The sequence below is a fragment of the Arachis ipaensis genome, chromosome B02, assembly GCF_000816755.2.
Source record: "Arachis ipaensis cultivar K30076 chromosome B02, Araip1.1, whole genome shotgun sequence".
NCBI classification, from domain to species: domain Eukaryota; kingdom Viridiplantae; phylum Streptophyta; class Magnoliopsida; order Fabales; family Fabaceae; genus Arachis; species Arachis ipaensis.
In genome coordinates this window covers 9,313,583-9,320,378 of record NC_029786.2, presented here as the reverse complement: position 1 = coordinate 9,320,378, position 6,796 = coordinate 9,313,583, and the positions used below count along the sequence as shown (strand labels likewise).

General features: G+C 35.8%; 1 long non-coding RNA gene across 1 annotated transcript in view; it reads right to left on the bottom strand.

Annotated features, from left to right (window-relative positions):
• LOC110268686 overlaps positions 1-5,280 on the bottom strand; it is a 16,636-nt gene extending 11,356 nt beyond the window's left edge. The window contains exons 1-2 of the long non-coding RNA XR_002357041.1: positions 5,271-5,280; positions 5,131-5,141 (exon numbers count right to left, since the gene is read on the bottom strand). This is a non-coding gene — a long non-coding RNA (uncharacterized LOC110268686). The remainder of the gene's footprint in view (positions 1-5,130; positions 5,142-5,270) is intronic.

Genomic DNA, 6,796 nt, shown 5'->3' with positions numbered 1-6,796 from the left:
ATAACAATTAATAAACCAAAATTTATATTCATAATTTAACTTGTAAAAATTCTAATCAAACATAATATCTCATAGCATTTCATCAAACTTATCACTGATTCATCCAATCACGGTCTCCGCCATAAAACAAAATCAAATCACGCTCAAACCACCATAATCCAAACTAATCAGTCACAATCACAAGAAATGAAGTTCAAACACAATCAAGAGCAATTACAGCAAGTATGACAATTAACAGTTAAACAGAAATATTCACATAGGCAAACCAAATACAATATACACACCCAAATAATGTCACATAAATGCATATGATGCATACCTGTCCTACTGGCCATGAGCTCATGTGTCGGATATAATGCCAGACCCGACACATCCGGTAGCTAATCCGGACATAGACCACCACAGCATAGAGCAAGTGGGACTAACTGCAATCCTTGTGTCTACCCATGCAGATGCTCTTTCACCACAATCTTGGATGCAAGTGGGACGAACAATAACCCTTACTTCTATCCAAACAGATGCTCTTTCACCACAATCTTGGATGCAAATAGGATGAATCACAACTCTTACATCTACTCAGGCAGATGCCTTTCACTACAATCCTAGATGCAAGTAGGACGAACCACAATCCTTATATATACCCAGGCAGGTGTTTAAAATCTCAACCCGGATCAAATATCAAATCTTTATCTCATTTCAATCATATCATAATCAGACATAACCAAGCTTAACATCAAAACTGCAATTATATAATAATTATATTTCAATCAACCTCATCATTAACATAATCATAATCATCACTAATCAAATTTAATATTCTTCTCATTCATTTTCATATGTCATTCTTTACTTAGTTACTTTAGGGGTTAACTAAACACAACTTTCAAGCTTCTCAGGTTCAACTTAAAGTACTCTCAAGATTCTCAACCTTTACTTTATAATTCTTGGCATTCACAAACTAATTTTTCAAATTAACAAAATCATAAATATTCCAGTTTTCTTTAACTTAGTTATCAAACTAATTTCAACAATCTATTCCTTCAAATCCATTTGAAATTTCCAAGAACATAACTCTTAAATTAGAATTAATTGAATAAAACTCACTTTTGATTTAACCAAAAATCACTTTTACCCAAAAATTTAAGGCATCCAAAAATAAACCATTCCCAAATTCATTCTCCTGAAAAGTAAGTTAAATCCTCATTTTTTACTCAATCAAAAAATTTCAAACTAACTTCAAAACCTTTTCAAATTTAAACATCTCCTTCACAAGACCCAAAAATCATCCTATTTGCAAATCAAAATCTTAACTGAAATAACATAATCATTTAGTCTTAAATCAATCATTTAAATTATTTTAAATCAAACTCTATTAAATTAAACTCCACGACAAAGTCTAGAGGGCAACAACAAATCTCATTTTCTTTAGTATTCAATTTTATTTAACCTTATAAAAATTTCGGCAGTACCTCGCCTAAAATTTGGACTTTGCCACCTACACGGATCCCATCTAAATATCCCTCAAACCCTTCTCAACCATTTTCAATATCAAATCACTTCCAAATATCAAATCATTTTCAAATATAAATTCACTTCCAATATCAAACCAATTCCGATCCAATAGCAATTCATTTTCAAATATCAATTTACTTTCAATATCAAACCAATTTCAATATCAAATTCTTTTTCAAATATCAAGAAACCAATTCAACAAAGTCAACCAACAAACCAAAATACTCAACCTCCTCAAATAGTCAATAAATCAATCAAGCAAACAATTACATTCATCCAGAACAACTCAATTCAATCCATAAGACTCACGTAATCATAAAAATATATTTTTCATATTAATATCGACTTGTAACAATTCTTTATAATAAAACAATTTTAAGAAAAAATCCCTATCTCGGATAGTCAAAACTCCCAAAATCAAACGCATCTAAAAATCCTTTTTCTCGGCCCGCAATTCCGCGGCATCCAATCCAACTATTTCCCACAATACCAACAGCCATGAAAGCACCATACAACAATAGTAACTCAACTCTGAGATATTAACGTCGCGAGAACCTTAGTAATATATAACAGAACAATGACTATAGAGGTTCGGAACAAGGAACTGTAACAACCCTGTTTTTCGAGTACGCAAGATCTTTTCTGAAGGCACGGATTTCTCCGAAAGATCAGTAAAGGGAACACCTCTATTATATCATCAAGCATCTCAATCCTCATTATCATTATGTCATCCTTAAGCTAGAACCTCTTCTGAGGCAAGCTCAATAACGCAATCGTGAAGAACCTAGTTTTTGAACCGTGTCGGTTAGGAGTTCTAATTGTAATTTTCGTAAATAGTCTCAGTTTGACGAACCGGACTCGACTCATGAGAGAAGAGAGATAATAGTATAATATTACTATTATATTAGTATTAGAAGATGCTTGAATGATATTATAAGGTTACCTGGTCTGTTTTAGTTAAAAACAGGAAATCGGTTTAACCGGGTTCACAGTTTACTGGTGCAGCTTAGCACCAACACTCTCTGATGACTTTAGCAATGCTAAGACCTCATTATAGATGTTTTATTCTCATAATAAGTATGTTACTAGTGTCATTTAAGCTAGTAGCTCAAAAAAAATTTTTAGAGATGTTTTTACGAGTGTTCCGATACATCTAGTTTTAGTAGTTGTACACCAGAGATATTTTAATATTATTTTAACCCACCTCCAAGCCAACCAATCACAACTCACCTTACACCCCCAAGACACTCCAAGGCTGTCTCATTTCTTCATTTTGGCCAAAAATAACAAGAGAGAAAAGAGAGAAACTTTCATGAACACTTGATCTTCAAAGCTTGATTTCTTCTGAACTAAAACTCAAATCAAAACTCCGATTTTACCAAAATGATCCTCTCTTCTTCCTCTACATAACCATATAACTTATCAAGGCTGGAAATAAGATTAGATGGCTGTCCCTTTCCCATTTAAATTCGGTTTTCAAGGAAACATGCTCAAACATGTGTTTTCTTGATGTTCTTCCTTAGGAATCATGCTTAACTTGACTTGAGGGCCAAGAAACGTGACTTTTCAGCAAGTATAAGGTTATAAATCACCTCCTAACGTGCTGAAGGAGATTTGTTTAGTTGAGGGTTTTTGGATTTAAAGTTGTTCTTGATGTGATTTAGGAGGAAAAAGTGCTAAAGGACCACCTGAAAGTCTAACTGAATTAGGAGCAGCAAAACCAGGTAGGGTGTGACGAATTTAATCTTGATTGATTATGTTTGAGATGTTTGATTATGATATGGTTTGGTTATGCTTGAAATTGATTGCTTATATGAGTTATTCTTGGTGAAAGTTTGTGAAATTTTGATGAAATTTGATGATATTTAAGCTATGAATGTTGTTCTTGAGGGCTGCTGGAAAAACGAACCCTAGAGCTTAAATTGGGGTTCAATTTGTGTTAAAATTATGTAGAAAAGATGGGATTTTAATGGCTGCTAATTTATTTTTGAATTATGGTAAAAATCGGTTGCTGAAAAGACAGAAAAACGGGTAAAAACAGAGAAAGAATCTGAAGAATTCATGAAGAACACGAAGAACACTTTGAGTGTGGTGAAGAACATTGAAGAACACCTTTTAGATCTTAGAAAGGGCAACGAAGTAAAATTTTTGGTGTTTAAGGGGTTATATGGTAATTTCTGAAAGTTAGGGTGGTTAAAGTAGAAATATTAAAAGTTACGGGTGGTAAAAAGTGAATTTTAAAGGTTAAAAGTAAAAGTAAGGTAATTTTCAAAAAAAAAAGTACCTCGCTAACTAACTACGCTTTTAACAACGAATCAGGCTCATATAATATATAATAGATAATAATTAGGATGACAAATTAGTAGCACTCAGTTTCTGGTATGTCCTAGGCGTACAGAAAATTGGGTCGTTACAATTTGGTATCAGAGCAGTTCGTTCCCAATAGAGCCTGGGGAGTGGACTGACTATGCTTTGCTGCATACTCTGCTTGTGTGTCTCATGCTGTTAGGGTATCTTTAAGATACATTGGGCATGAATGTCTATGAGTGCTCATTTTGGAAATGTTCGTGCATAACTTGAGATATTAAGACTGATCACCTTAATGTTGATTATTTGGTGCGGATAAGACCTCAATGACTGTGAATAGGCATGTTTTAATCGAGCTCCGAATGATGAATCGACGTGAGCCACAGCTATCTTCATAGCTGTTATGATCTTAATGGCTATGGATGTGTGAGATTTGGATGCTATCAGCAACGGATCGATCTCTTCGTTAGGATGGCTTGAAGGAAATAGACCGCTTGAAGAAGGATTCTTGCACGCGGCTGAAATTTTGAGGGCAAAATTTTCTTTTAGGAGGGTAGAATGTAACAACCCTGTTTTTCGAGTACGCGAGATCTTTTCTGAAGGCACGGATTTCTCCGGAAGATCAGTAAAGGGAACACCTCTGTTATATCATCAAGCATCTCAATTCTCATTGTTATTATATCATCCTTAAGCTAGAACCTCTTCTGAGGCAAGCTCAATAACACAATCGCGAAGAACCTAGTTTATGAACCGTGTCGGTTAGGAGTTCTGATTGTAGTTTTCGTAAATAGTCTCAGTTTGACGAACCGGACTCGACTCATGAGAGAAGAGAGATAATAGTATAATATTATCATTATATTAGTATTAGAAGATTCTTGAATGATATTATAAGGTTACCTGGTCTGTTTTAGTTAAAAACAGGAAATCGGTTTAACCGAATTCACAGTTTACTGGTGCAGCTTAGCACCAGCACTCTCTGATGACTTTAGCAATACTAAGGTCTCATTATACATGTTTTATTCTCATAATAAATATGTTACTAGTGTCATTTAAGCTAGTAGCTCAGAAAATAATTTTTAGAGATGTTTTTACGAGTGTTCCGATACATCTAGTTTTAGTAGTTGTACACCAGAGATATTTTAATATTATTTTAACCCACCTCCAAGCCAACCAATCACAACTCACCTTACACCCCCAAGACACTCCAAGGCTGTCTCATTTCTTCATTTTGGCCGAAAATAACAAGAGAGAAAAGAGAGAAACTTTCATGAACACTTGATCTTCAAAGCTTGATTTCTTCTGAACTAAAACTCAAATCAAAACTCCGATTTTACCAAAATGATCCTCTCTTCTTCCTCTACATAACCATATAACTTATCAAGGCTGGAAATAAGGTTAGATGGCTGTCTCTTTCCCATTTAAATTCGGTTTTCAAGGAAACATGCTCAAACATGTGTTTTCTTGATGTTCTTCCTTAGGAATCATGCTTAACTTGACTCGAGGGCCAAGAAATGTGACTTTCCAGCAAGTCTAAGGTTAGAAATCACCTCCTAACGTGCTGAGGGAGATTTGTTTAGTTGAGGGTTTTTGGATTTAAAGTTGTTCTTGATATGATTTAGGAGGAAAAAGTGCTAAAGGACCACCTGAAAGTCTAACTGAATTAGGAGCAGCAAAACCAGGTAGGGTGTGACGAATTTAATCTTGATTGATTGTGTTTGAGATGTGTGATTATGATATGGTTTGGTTATGCTTGAAATTGATTGCTTATATGAGTTATTCTTGGTGAAAGTTTGTGAAATTTTGATGAAATTTGATGATATTTAAGCTATGAATGTTGTTCTTGAGGGCTGCTGGAAAAATGAATCCTAGAGCTTAAATTGGGGTTCAATTTGTGTTAAAATCATGTAGAAAAGATGGGGGTTTTAGTGGCTGCTAATTTATTTTGAATTATGGTAAAAATCGGTTGCTGAAAAGACTGAAAAACGGGTAAAAACAGAGAAAGAATCTGAAGAATTTATGAAGAATACGAAGAACACTTTGAGTGTAGTGAAGAACATTGAAGAACACCTTTTAGATCTTAGAAAGGGCAAGGAAGTAAAATTTTTGGTGTTTAAGGGGTTATATGGTAATTTCTGAAAGTTAGGATGGTTAAAGTAGAAATATTAAAAGTTACGGGTGGTAAAAAGTAAATTTTAAAGGTTAAAAGTAAAAGTAAGGTAATTTTCAAAAAAAAAGTACCTCGCTAACTAACTACGCTTTTAACAACGAATCAGGCTCATATAATAAATAATAGATAATAATTAAGATGACAAATTGGTAGCACTCAGTTTCTGGTATGTCCTAGGCGTACTGAAAATTGGGTCGTTACAGGAACAACTTACTGTACTTATGAATAAGTGAGAGAACGGAGCAGTGGTAGCTACGGTGGTGACTTCCGGCAAGCAGAACAGCGGCAGAGAGCTCTGGCAGCGACGCAGCAGCTTGATGTCACATGCAACAACCATTAAACTCAGCATGCAGGAATCAGAACTTGACCCTACGTCACCAACACCTCAGAATCTCTAGCAGATTATAATAGAATACTAATTTCAAGGGTTTCGGAACGAAAACGCTTATCGTAATTGAGGAGGAACGACTGAACAGAACTGCGGTAGCTCCAGCGGTGGTTTTGATGGCCACAGCAATGGAAACAGAGCCAAAAGGAGCAGAAGCAAGTTCCCAGCAGTTCTAGTGGCCAGAACGACTGACTTGACGGCGGTGGCGGCAACTTTGTCTGACACCAACGGTGGCAATGTAACTCCGGCAGTGACTGAGAAACGGCCCGACAATGGTAATGGAGGCACGGTAGCGACTGGGCAGTGACGGTGGCGGCAACTTGCACGAACGGCGACGACGATGGACGAAGATGCCGATGGTAGCTCCTCCCTCCGCGTCTCCTTCTCTCTCGCGCAGGCTCCTCGACGACGCTTCCCAACAG